Raw genomic sequence first — 13978 nt, forward strand, 5'->3', positions numbered from 1 at the left:
AAGGGGGTATGGATATACATAGACATATATAAATGATACTAACACTAGTAAGAACATGGATGGAATAAAAAATGCCATAGGTGTCTCCAAAAGGAATAGAAAATCTGAGGAGTACTATAGTAATTAAAGAAAATCAAATTTCATTTAAAACATAATTTTTCTAAAGCAAAAAAAAAAAAAAAAATTCAGGTCTGGGTTATTTTACCTAAAGTTAAAGAAACAGGTAATTTCATTCCTAAACATCTTTTTCCCAGAAAATGGAGGAAGGAGGAAATACTGAAAAGTGTGTTTTCTGTGGCTTATGACCTGTTGATATCAATACCAGACATTCTCACTCACGAGATATTTTACATGTAAATAGCCTAAACAAAATGATAGCAAACCCATTCCACTGTTGCGTTAAAAAAAAAAAAACCAAAACTATCTTTATCAGTTTATTTCCACACTTGCTTCATTTAGCATTAAAGGAAGGAAGCAATAAAGGGAAGGAAGGAAGATACAAAGGAAGAAACGAGGAAGGACATTTTAAAAAGGGTAAAAATTATTCACATGTTTAATGAATTGAAGGATGGAAAAACAAAAGTAATTAAAGGACGGACATACAGAAAAACCAAGAAATAGGATGTAATAGCCATACATGATAAACTCAATGAAATCTAGCAAAACAAACAAAAAAGACCAAAAACAAAAAATCTCAGCAAATAAGTAGAAATGTGCTTTCTCCAACTGATTAAGGGTACATCAAACAAACAACAACAAAACTACAGTGTACATTATTGTTAATGGTGAAAAACTAACTAAAGTTAATTAAGAGAGCTATAAGAAAACTATAAATAAATCTACCAAAGGATGTGAAAGACCTATATGCAGAACATTTTATTGAAATGTTGTATAAGTTGAGTTTTAGACTTCGTTAAAGAAATTAAGAGCTGGGGGGTGGGAGGTTGGGGGATCCAGGTGGTGGGTATTGGAGAGGGCACGGATTGCATGGAGCACTGGGTGTGGTGCAAAAATAATGAATACTGTTATGCTGAAAAATAAAAAAAAAATTTAAAAAAAAGAAATTAAGAGCTGTATCATGTGCGTGGTTAGAAAGATACAATATCACAAATAAAACCAACCCTTCTGAATTGATGTGTATATTCAATGTAATCTGTTGCAAATCCCAATGTCCATAGAATTAAAAGTTGATTCTAAAATTTATAAGTACTTAGATTATTTAGCATGTATGGAAAATGACAATAAAGCATACTTGCTGTACCATTTACCAAGGCTTATTATATGGTATTTGTGGCCTTACTCTTGCCAGAATATAAACATATCTCTTCTACTCTAAATGTCATCTGTGATTTTTTTTCATGTATTCCTGTGTTTCCCAACTAGGCACTTGCTCACCTTTTCAGAGCAGACAAAGTAATCTGTTCTAGAATCCTGAGACAAGAATAATTTTATTGGCTCTAATCATTAGTATTAGCAGCCTTAATTGTCCCTGAGTAAATTTCCCTCTGCTCATTTTCTGAGCAAGCAGAATTAGAAGCAACCTTAATGAAGTTAGGAAAGAAAGGAAAAGAAAGCAAAAACCTGTTTTGTAGAAGATTCTGGAAAGACTACATCTTGAAGAAAGGCTAGAATAAAAGAACAGCTAGGCATCTGACCACATTCAACATTTTGCCTTCTCATTGTCCCCACTTGTCTTGCTCATGCTGAACTCTGGACTGGAATGGCCTTCCACTATTCCATACTGGGGTACAGAGACTCAGTTCTTCTAGATGGAAATAGATCCTATGTTGATCGAATATTATTTTATTACTCCAATGTATAATTACTCTTCCATAACTTACTGATTAAAAGCACAGCATTCAGCATCAGACAAATGCTGGGTTGTCTATAGACCTACTACCCTTAGGTGTTCTGTGGGGGAAGCTGAACTGAATTTAACCTTGGTGCGGTTGCGACTAAATATCCTTGTGCCATGTCCTGCCAGGCACAACCGCGGGAGGTACTGATGAAGAGTTAGGAAAAACAGAATGTTGGAGTAAGCTTACTGCCATTACCAATGCAAACTGAATACATGCGGTCTATTTACTAATAGTAGCATGATGTCTAAAAACTGTGCCTTTTTTGGGACGCCTGGGTGGCTCAGTTGGTTAAGCAGCTGCCTTCGGTTCAGGTCATGGTCCCGGCGTCCTGGGATCGAGTCCCACATTGGGCTCCTTGCTCGGCAGGGAGCCTGCTTCTCCCTCTGACTCTGCCTGCCTCTCTGTCTGCCTGTGCTCTCTCTCTCGCTCTCTCTCTCTGACAAAAAACAAACAAACAAACAAACAAAAACACTGTGCCTTTAATTCCCAATAATTAGAAGCTGAAAACCCACTATGGCTTTGTATCCTCCGGCAGTCTAACCTGCCTGCATTCTGGTATTTTCTGTTCAATAACTAGATAATTCTAAATTAGCAAACTGGCAAGTTCCTTTGGGTTTCTCTTCTTTCCCACAACCATCCGGTTAGAATGTTACCCTTCTAATGACAATAACTTTACCTATAAAATGTAAACATTTTCAAGTGTGTTGGAAGCATTTTCTTCTGTTCTTGAAGTTCTTAATGAAACATTTCTATTACTGCTATTGTTACTTTTATCTTTATGCTTTATTTCTAGCAATCAGGTTTTTTTTTTTTAATTGGGGTATAACTGACATACAATATTATATTGGTTTCAGGGGTACAAGAACAACAAAGTGATTTGGCAATTACATACATTACAAAATGCTCACCGTGGTAAGTGTTGTTACCATGTGTCATCATGGTCATTATAATATTACTGATTATATTCCTCAGGCTTCACCTTTCATACCTACCACTTATTTTATAATTGGAAGTTTGTACTTAATCCCTTCATCTGTATTGCCTACCCATCCTTCTGCACACCTCCTTCCTTTCTGGCAAATGTCATTTTTTTCTCTGTATTTATGAGTCTTGTTTCTGTTTTTCTTTGTTTGTTTAATTTTAAATATTTTTGAGGGCAGAGTAAATAAAATATATTGCAATTAGACAAATTTAAATATGAATCCCCTTTCCGGCCCTGTAGGAACATGAAATTTGGAAAGTAATTTATTATTTCTATGACTTCACTACTTATTCTGCAATGAGTTATTTGACTTGGCAAATTGTGTTTTTGAGAAACAATTAAGGAAATTATGTAAGTTTGAATCCTTTCTGAAGATCAAAAACAGAACAGAAGCAAAAACAAAACACACAGCGTGCTGGCAGTCCTATGCATGTGATTTCTAGCAGAAGCTACACTATTTAAAAATCATCCATGTTTTACCCAATACCAATGTGAAAGCAGCTCACATTAGCTGAGTACCCTCTATGCAGATAGTGATGCAGTGAAAGTATCGGTATATGTCATTCTGTGCAATTGCAAGTTTGTTGCTACGATATTCGAGGATTTTCCATGACTGAGGAAGAACCCATTTTATCCAGTGAGCTCATTTGAAAAGTCTGTTACATGCATGCCACTGGGATGGGCTCTAGAGAACACAGAACGGAATATACCACTGCAGTACGTTCCCCACTATCAATACAGAATGAAGAAAGCAAATTAAATATTAATGTTTTTCCAATTGGTTTTCTTCAAAATTGTGACTTAAGTGTTCAATTTATTTCCATCCCAAAGTCGTTATGACTTAAATATTTCCCTCCTAACTCTAAATCATGACCATTGGTATATGTAATACAGTTTACTAGGGAATGCAGTAGATTTCTAATCTAAATATTCATATTCCGAATTTAGTATTAACTACTTTTAAATATATAAATTTAGACTAGTGTAAATTTTCTTATCTATAAAATGTAGATTATTTTCCTCAAAATGTGCTTCCATTCTTTTCTTTATAAAAATTCAGTCAAAATGAAAAACCTCATATATTACAACAGTAAATTGCAGTGATTGTGAATTTAATTAAATAATCACATTTATATTTGTCTATGATTCATAAATGTCCATGCATATGAGGATGTTTCCAACTGTGTGTTAAAATGTGTTTATGTTGGTTGTTGTTGTTGTTTTTTTTTTCCTGGTTTGTGTTTCTTTGATTTCTATTAAAAGTTTCTTTGATTTCTAAAAAACCAAACAGAACTTTTGTGAATCATTCCTGTGAACTGAAACTAGACCTTTTTAAAATGCTAGGCTAATATTTTGTTTATTAACAAATGTGTTTCTAATATTTCCTTTAATAAATAAATATATAAAAATAAATTTTGCAAACCAGTGCTCAGATGAAACTGAAATTTTTTAAAGATTTATTTATTTATTTTATAAAAGAGGTGGGGCAGAGAGAGAGAGAGAGAATCCTGAAGCAGACTCCCCACTGAGTGTGGGGCCCGGTATGCGGCTTGATCTCACCACATGGAGATCATGACCTGAAGAGAAATCAAGGATCAACCACTTAACTGACTGAGCCACCAAGGCATCCCTGAAAATTTCATTTGACATATTTTGTTTTGAAATGAGAGTGTTTTGCTATTTTTAACTAGTATTTTGAAATTTTGTACATAAAAGTCATATATTATTTTTAGGCAAAAAAGTAAGATAAAATAACTAATAAATAATTGATACTCCTTACTAATATGAGTGTTTAATCTATTTAAGAACTGTTTTATGGATAAAACCATCACAATGCCTTGTACAAGCATGGTGTGCTGCAAATGTTCTTTTTCCTCTCCCCTCTCTCTTTTGTGTCTTGTATAAATGTTGAGAAACCAAATATTGTATTCAAAATAATTTGTTATAATGGATAAGTAAGAATTCATATCTGGACGTAATTGATTAATTCTTAAATATTTCTTTCTTCTTGCCAGATAAAAAGGTTGAAAATAAAACATTCTATGACATTTGTAAGATACATTGAACTGACCCTGTACATTTTAGATCACCTACTTATTTTACAGTAGTTCAAAAAACCTGGTAGTTGTCCAGAAGGTCTTTCAAAAATTACCAAGTATTTAGAAACACACCACCCCAAACTCAATATATTTATGTGATTTTTTTTGTCAGTTTGCTGTATAAAATTTTATTAATGGCCCAGTCATCATGAAGAACTCACTCTGAAGTGAATTACCTAAAAGGAGTTTCAACTCTTTTACAGTATTTTTTTTTTCCTCCTTACCCATAAATCCTCCCAAAATTCCCCAAATGTCTTAGTAGTTATGCCTGAAACTAACATAAGTGGGAAGCCTCAAAAGTTTAAATCATGCTTTTGATTTTAGGAATAAACCCTGTTTTATTCTTTAAGTCAGAACCACAAAGTCAAAGTAATTCACCTCTAAATGAAATTAATTACATCAGGACGATGTATTTGCTAATAATTATGAAAAAAATTGAAAAATAGTTCTAAAAATCTGTTAAAATTGGCCCATTCAATTGCATGAAAGAACCTAACAAACACACCACTTATTTTCTAATTTTTGTGATAATCCAGAGTTTTTACACATATTTTATATCTTAGTCTATTCATCTACAGTGTTCTGATATCGAGTTTTCATCCTTATTGAGTCCCCACAAATTCAGCTTGTGACCAACTGTCATGCTATCCTTCGAACTACATTTACCATCATACTTTTTATGCTGCCAGAAACTCACTAATAGAATGGGCCATCATTTTGCATTTTGGGGGTGGTAAGCAATGTAAGGATAATAAATTTTTTTCTTATCTGATAGAGTCAGCATATGAAAGTGGTTTTGTTAATTTCAGAAAAATAACTAACATAAGACATCATTAATGAAATACCCTAATGTTTAATAGTTCAGCAATCTCAACTCTGGTGTAGAAATAAGGCCTTATTTCTGAGAATGAATCTGCTGCTGCTTGGGGTTCAACATCACCGTTCTTTAAAAAAAAAATCAGGGGCACCTGGGTGGCTCAGTGGGTTAAAGCCTCTGCCTTCAGCTCAGGTCATGATCCCGGGGTCCTGGGATCAAGCCCCACATTGGGCTCTCTGCTAGGCAGGGAGCCTGCTTCCCTCTCTCCCTGACTGCCTCTCTGCCTACTTGTGATCTCTCTCTGTCAAATAAATTAAAAAAAAAAAAAAAAGTTTAAATTAAAAAAAAAATCATACTCACTGCATTGACATTGGGCCCCAAATTTATTCCAAGCGAAGGAAGAACAACAGTTTAAGCGCAGCAGCATTTTAATGAAATTCCCTAAAATATTATAACAATAATCTTACTTTTCTCCTAAATTGCAACACTTTTTTTTTTTTTTAAGCTAAAATCACTTCTATCAAGTCTTAGGAAAACTTAAGCTTGAACTACATAAATCCTGATTCCATTATGCACATCTATGACATCTTTGACATCTATGACACATCTTTGGTGTAACATTTAAATAAATTAAATAATTACAAAGATAAGGTTAGCAGGTTTTGAAATAGAATTTAAGAAAATAAACTTCAGGTTTGGGCCAGAAATAGCCACTGATACCAGACTAAACTGTGTTATAAGTGACTATAAAACTGAAATTATATGAAGATACTCTTCTCATACTTGGGCAAACAGACGCTGAAGAACTATGCTCCTTGAGAGAAAAGAGACGCTGAGTGCAAGATCTCCTCCAGCTTTGATTTCGTTCATTATAACCCTGGGTGATACATTCCAGGAAGGAAAGGCTGGTTGTTTAACATTTAAAAAGCAGTGAATATAATTCGCCACATGCACACAATTATGTTGAGAGATGTGGAAAATGATAATAAAACATAACACCATATTTGATTTAAAGATGAAAAAAAAAAGCACTAGTAAAGTAACAATGGAAGAGACTTCCTCAACCTGAATAATTGTATAACAAAAACCTCTAACTGTTGTACTTACAAGTGAAAGACTGAATATTCCAACCTTAGGATCAGAAAACAAAAGGCAGGGAAAGAGCCTGTAGCAATTCTCTTGGTAATCATATTAAAGCTTATAGTCAGTGCAATTAGAGAAAGAGATAAATTTTATGCCAATTGCAAAGTTAGAAACAGATCTGTATTTCTTCAGAGGGCATCATCCCTGCAGAAAAGATTAAATAATCTACAAAAGGCTGCTACCGCTACTGTGAGAGTTACCAATATTGTAGGCAACTTGTACCAATGCAAACTTATAGTAACATCTATTTCTACAACAATAAAAATAAACATTTAAATAAATATCAAATTTATATAACATGAAAAAAATGAAACCAAATAAAATGTTCCATATGCGTGTGCTGAAACCTACAAATACTACTAAGATAAATCTAAAATGCCTAGTTAAGTGGAGACATATATTATGTTCATAGATAAAAGACTCAATATATATGAGACATCCATTCTCCCAAACATGAACTGTAGATTAATTGCAATACCAATAAAAAATTCTAACTGATATTGTTGAGGAATCTGACAAGCTGATTCTAAAATTTATCTGAAAATGTCCTAAATTAGTCTGAACAATTTTGATAAAAGAATGATGTTGAACTTAATTTTAAGTAAGTATCCACAATAATCAAGACAATGGTATTGGCATAAGACTCTGTGTGTGTGTGTATGTGTGCATGTATAGTGTTATATAATATATGCTTATATGATAATGCTATATACAAAAAGAGAGAGTCTGGGGCACCTGGGTGGATCAGTGGGTTAAAGCCTCTGCCTTCGGCTCAGGTCATGATCCCAGGGTCCTGGGATCGAGCCCCACATCGGGCTCTCTGTTCAGTGGGGAGCCTGCTTCTTCCTCTCTCTCTGCCTGCCTCTCTGCCTACTTGTGATCTCTGTCAAATAAATAAATAAAATATTAAAAAAAAAAAGAGAGAGAGAGAGTCCAGAAATTAATCAAAACAAAAATGGTCAAGTGTTAATGGACAAAGTTGCCATGATTACTAAATGGAGAAATAGCATTTTTAACAAATAATGGATTCACTGGAAATTAAAATGTGAAGTAAATAGAACTTGAATTTTAACATAAATAAAATATTCCTCAAAGTAAAGCATAGGACAAATTATAAAACCTTGAATTTTAACATATAAGAACAGATAGGGTAAATCTTTTGCTACCTTGTATTTAGTAAAGAACTCCCTAAAATGTGTTCAGATTCATATATAAGATATTAAAACATCCTTTCTGGAACCGTTAAATTCTTATAATTTCAAGTAACACAAATGCTGAGACTTTAGTACAGCTAATAAAATTGTAGAAATTTTAGAACAAGCATATTTTAGAGTGGAAATTTTCTGCATAAGATGAAATATATTAAGAGAGCTTTAACTCAAACACACATACGAATTTCTAGGTCAATCATTGATTATAATTACATATTAAAAATCTAAACATGCCTGCCTCTCTGCCTACTTGTGATCTCTGTCAAAATAGAATCTTTAAAAAAAAAAAAAAAGAAGAAGAAGAAGAAGAGAAAAGGGGCGCCTGGGTGGCTCAGTGGGTTAAAGCCTCTGCCTCGGCTTGGGTCATGATCCCAGAGTCCTGGGATGGAGCCCTGCATCAGGCTCACTGCTCACCAGGGACCCTGCTTCCTCCTCTCTCTCTGCCTGCCTCTCTGCCTACTTGTGATCTCTCTCTTTCAAAATAAAATCTTTAAAAAAATACTTTATTAAAAAAATATATATATGTTAAACATCCTTTTTGAAAAACATTTGAGAATACTTCTAAGAATATATTATATGCTCTTGGTATGTGTACCCAAGTTACATAAATGGAGAAGTTTTTCATATTTACAATAGGAAACATGTGCAAGACATGTTGAATCAGCAATATTAATAATATATGAAGGTATAACAACTGAAATACATTGGGATTTTCAAGCATGAAATAAAATAAATTTATTTTCTCATCATAGTGAAAATGAAAGAAAAAACAAACTGCAGCTGTATTTCTTTTTTTTTTTTTTTAAGGTTTTATTTATTTATTTGACAGAGAAAGAGAGATCACAAGTAAGGAGAGAGGCAGGCAGAGAGAGAGAGGGAAGCAGGCTCCACTGATCAGAGAGCCTGATGGGGGCCTTGATCCCAGGACCCTAAGATCATGACCTGAGCTGAAGGCAGAGGCTTAACCCACTGAGCCACCCAGGCGCCTGCAGCTGTATTTCTTTACCTGAATGAATCTTAAAAACACAGCATTGAGAAAAAAACTACAGAAAGTGTATATAACATTAACCCACCTATATATAATTTCCATGAGCCAAAGCTACAGTATATACAAAATATAGATATATAAATGTCCAAAATGTATTTGGTAAACCTATAAAGAGAAGAAAGGGACAAATAATACTAAATTCAATATTGATAAGCTCTGGTTAGAATGAAGAAAGATGTAATAGTGAAGTGTATTTACTTATTTATTTATTTAGGATTTTTATTTATTTATTTGAGAGTGAGTGATTGAGAGGGAGCACCACAGGGATGGGTAAATGGAGAGGGAGGGTGACAGAAAGAATCTCGAGCAGACTCCATGCTGAGATCTCACTACCCTGAGGTCATGACACGAGCAGAAACCAAGAGTCTGATGCTTAACCAACTGAGCCACCCACTCCCTCCTAGTGAGGTATAGTTAAAGCTTATTTTTTTGAGGTGATGTCTCTTAAATTGGTGTTCATTTTATTATTTGGACTGACCATATGCTTAAGATATCAATATAATGTACATATATTATAATCTAATTAGAAAACATTGGTACAATTACTTCAGTTTCTCCCATATGCATGTCTATATAACATACACAGGCCTCATATATGGATACACAACTTCATTCATTATATCAAGTCATGGTCCATTTTCCAGCTACACACAAATTTCACTGTTTTATTTATCAGTGTCTTCCTTAATGGGTTGCACAATTTGTATCTTCATAAAATTTTCTCTATTCTGAAGTCATAGTAATGTTATCCTACATTTCTTTTAAGATTTAATGTTCATCTTCTACTGCTGGAATTACTTATTCTGCATAGTTGTAAGGTACATAAATAAGTTTACTTTCTTTGCAGAGCCAGATAACATAGCTCTGTCTTCACCTGTTTGTTGGGATGTCCATCTGTTCTCCCTTCTGACTTCCAAACAACTCTGTATTGTAGCAATTTGACTGTATGGTTCTCTGAAAACATATCTTGCATCAACACACTTTTTTTTAAATTGCTATGTGGTTTAGTAAGTCATTAATGTCGATATATTTTGCTTTGTATGCTTGAAAATGATATGTCTTCATTTGAATAGGCAATGGTATGCCTATTCATTAGGGGCCCTGGGTGGTTCATTCAGTTGACACCTGAATCTTTATTTTGTCTCAGGTCATGGTCTCAGGTCTCCGAATGGAGCCCTATGTTGGGCTCCACACTCAGCATGGTGTCTGCTCCAGGATTCTCCCTCTCCCTCTGCCCTTTCTCCTGCTCACACTCTCTAAAATTAAAAAAAAAAAAAAAAAAAAAAAAAATCTTTGAAAATGTTATGTATTCTTTAAATGTATTCACTATATATTAAAATATAGAATATATATATAGTCAAATATATATATTTGTATTTGTCAGATATTCAAGTATCAAGTGTTTTTATTTTGTTCTATGAAACACTTTTGTCATTACTGACTTTTTTGGTCTTTTTCATAAAGCATTTCTGAGAGAGATGTATTAGCAGTTTCTTCCAAGATTATGTTTTATTTTGAAGATAATTTATTAGGTTCATATAAGTTTCAAATGATTACATCACTCTCGTGACATATATTACATGTCAATAGGACACGACCTTTGTATTATGATAGCATTTTGTTTTAAAATATATTCTGTCTTATATTAACCATTTTTGCCAGATTTCAGTTAAAATTAAATTATTATTCTTTTATTTTAAACCTTTCTATATCTTTATACCCCATATGTACCTATTATAAGTAGCATGTAGTATGAGACGATTTTATTTTTCCTTACTTTGCTTCAGTATGGTAACATTTTTTTTTTAAATAGGAGAGTTTATTGCAATTATACTATTTGAGTTATTAGTATATATTTTTGCCACTTCATTGTGTGCTTCCAATTTGTCTTAACATTTTTTTATTCCTTCTAATATTATTTTCCAGTACTTTGTTTAAGGCTTTATCCTTGTTATGTCTTCTAATTTTAAATCTATATACTAAATTTATTTTCTTTTCTTAACCCAGAAAAATTAACATGCTTAGGTATCTCTGGAACATCTTTACTCTCTTTCTATACATTGTAATAACTTTTAAGTGCTTTAATTTTGATCAAGTTTCTCAAATTTATGCCCATAAGTGATGAGGATGAGGATGAGGATGATGATGATGATGATGATACTTATGGGTTTGATAATCTGTCAAATCTGATGTTTTGTTATTACAAAGAAAGGTGTCCTCATGTGTACCACTTTCTCATTATTCCTTATTGAAGCTTATACCATCTTTTCATGATAAATTTCTTATTTTTTATTAAATTATTTAACAACAATGTATTTTCTCAATTTTGGTTGTTTGAAAGTTTTTCTGTATCACATATTTTATGTTTCTGTTGTTACAAAATTACTGAGGCCAACATGATCTAAAATGATTTGTAAGAAGTGTCAAATTTCTGACAGTAAAGTTTTCACATTTTCATTCCCTTTACTCAGAAATAAAGGAAAAAGAGAAGATATGTATTACCTTTATCCTTTGTTTGGCAGTGTCTATATGTGTATATATGTTTCATATATGTCTATATGTCTATCTTGAGTCATTCGTTGTAAGTATCATGTTTTGGAATCTTAATTTATTTGGGGATATCGTATCTTAACAGTACAGGAAACAACAGATGTTAGAGGGCATGTGTAGAAAAGGGAACACTGTTACACTGTTGTGGAATGCAAACTGGTGCAGCCTATTTTGGAAAACAATATGGAGATTCCTTAAAAGGTGAAAAATAGAACTACCCTATGACCCAGCAATTGTGCTCCTAGGTATTCACCCAAAGAATAAAAAAATACTTTTCCAAAGGAATACATGCACTTTGATGCTTATAGCAGCATTATCAGAAATAGCCAAATTATGGAAAGAGCTCAAATATCCATCAACTTCTATATGGATAAAGAAGATGTAGGGTGTGTGTGTGTGTGTGTGTGTGTGTGTGTGTGTGTGTGTTTACAATGGAATATTACTCAGCCATTAAAAAGAATGAAATCTTGCCATTTGCAATGATGTGGATGGAACTAGAGTGTATTATGCTAAGCGAAATAAGTCAGCCAGAAAAAGACAAATGCCATATGATTTCATTCATATGTCAAATTTAAGTAAGAAAACAGATGAACACAGAGGAAAAAAGAGAGAGGGAAGCAGACCAAGAAATAACTCTTAACTATAGAAAACAAACTAATGGTTACCAGAAGTGAGGTGGGGGGGGATGGGCTAAATATGTGATGGGTATTAAGTAGGGCACTTGTGATGAGCACTGGGTATTGTATAAAAGTGATGAATCACTAAATTCTATTACTGAAATAATATTTGCATTGTATGCAATGAACTGGACTTTAAATAAAAACTTGGAAGAAGTACATGGTACTACTTATTTAAAAAGGAACATTTTGGTAGTTGTCTGGATAATAGATTAAAAGAAGCTGGGGTTAAATGCAAAGACTATTTTGGAAGCTACTGCAGCATTCCAGCTGAAAGGATGGTGGTTATTTGGACAGGGATGGGAGTGATGGTGTTATGAAGTAGTTGACTTATGGATATTTTTTCAAAGTACAGCTAATAGAGCTTTCTGACAAGTTGGCTATGTAGCATGAGAGAAAAGGAGGAGCCAAATATGACACTGAGTGATCTTCAGAAGCCATCTGGACTATAGCCATCATTATTGAGATAGAGGATGCCTCTGGAGAAGTAGAATTAGAGAGAAATTAGATTTTGAGGAAACTATTTACATACAGCATTTGCAGTTTGAGAACTCTGAGAAGAGATTTTGGAGTGGTTAATATGGAATTCAGGGAAAAAGTGGATGCATATGTAAATTTGAGAGTCATCTACATGTAGATGTTATGGAAACTCATTAGACTGGATGAGATCATGTGGGCAATAACTCCAGATAGTCTAAGGTTTGGAAATCAGGATGCCCCACTACTCAATGAATGGAGAGATGAGGAGGAACTAAGAAGCACCCTGAAACAGAAGAGCCAATGAAGGAAGAAGAGTGTTTAGAGAATGCTGCGCCTGTAAGCCAAAGTAAGAGCCTGTTTCTTGAAAGAGTTGCCAATTGTGCCAAATATTGCTGCTTTGCTGAGCAAATGGAGGAAAGAATTAGACTTCATATTTTGGAATATGGAGGACAAGTATAATTTTGGTGAAGTAATAAAGACAACTATTTGAGGAGGGTTTTTTTTTGCTTTTTACAGATTTTATTTATTTGACAGATAGAGAGAAAGCACAAGTAAACAGAACTGCAGGCCAAGGGAGAGGGAGAAGCAGGCTCCCAGCTGAGCAAGGTTCCCAGCATCCTGGAATCAGGACCTGAGCCAAAAAGACAGACGCCTGGAGGGGAGGAGTCAAGATGGCGGAGAAGTAGCAGCTGAGACTACTTCAGGTAGCGGAGATCAGCTAAATAGCTTATCTAAAGATTGCAAACACCTACAAATCCAACGGGAGATCAAAGAGAAGAAGAACATCAATTCTAGAAACAGAAAATCAACCACTTTCTGCAAGGTAGGCCTGGCGGAGAAGTGAATCCAAAGCGACGGGAAGATAGACCGCGGGGGGAGGGGCTGGCTCCCGGCGAGCGGCGGAGCAACGGAGCACAAAATCGAGACTTTTAAAAGTCTGTTCCGCTGAGGGACATTGCTCCAGAGGCTTAACTGGGGTGAATCCCACGCGGGTCAGCGTGGCCTCAGGTCCCACAGGGTCACAGAAGGATCGGGGGTGTCTGAGTGTCGCAGAGCTTACCGGTATTAGAACAGGGAAGCCGGCTACAGAGACAGAGCCGAGGAGTGACTCT

General features: G+C 34.4%; 1 protein-coding gene across 1 annotated transcript in view; it reads right to left on the minus strand.

Annotated features, from left to right (window-relative positions):
* The window catches only part of CDH18 (cadherin 18), a 482604-nt gene that overhangs the window by 39234 nt on the left and 429392 nt on the right, over nt 1–13978 (minus strand).

Source organism: Lutra lutra, chromosome 5 (assembly GCF_902655055.1).
Source record: "Lutra lutra chromosome 5, mLutLut1.2, whole genome shotgun sequence".
Lineage (NCBI taxonomy): Eukaryota > Metazoa > Chordata > Mammalia > Carnivora > Mustelidae > Lutra > Lutra lutra.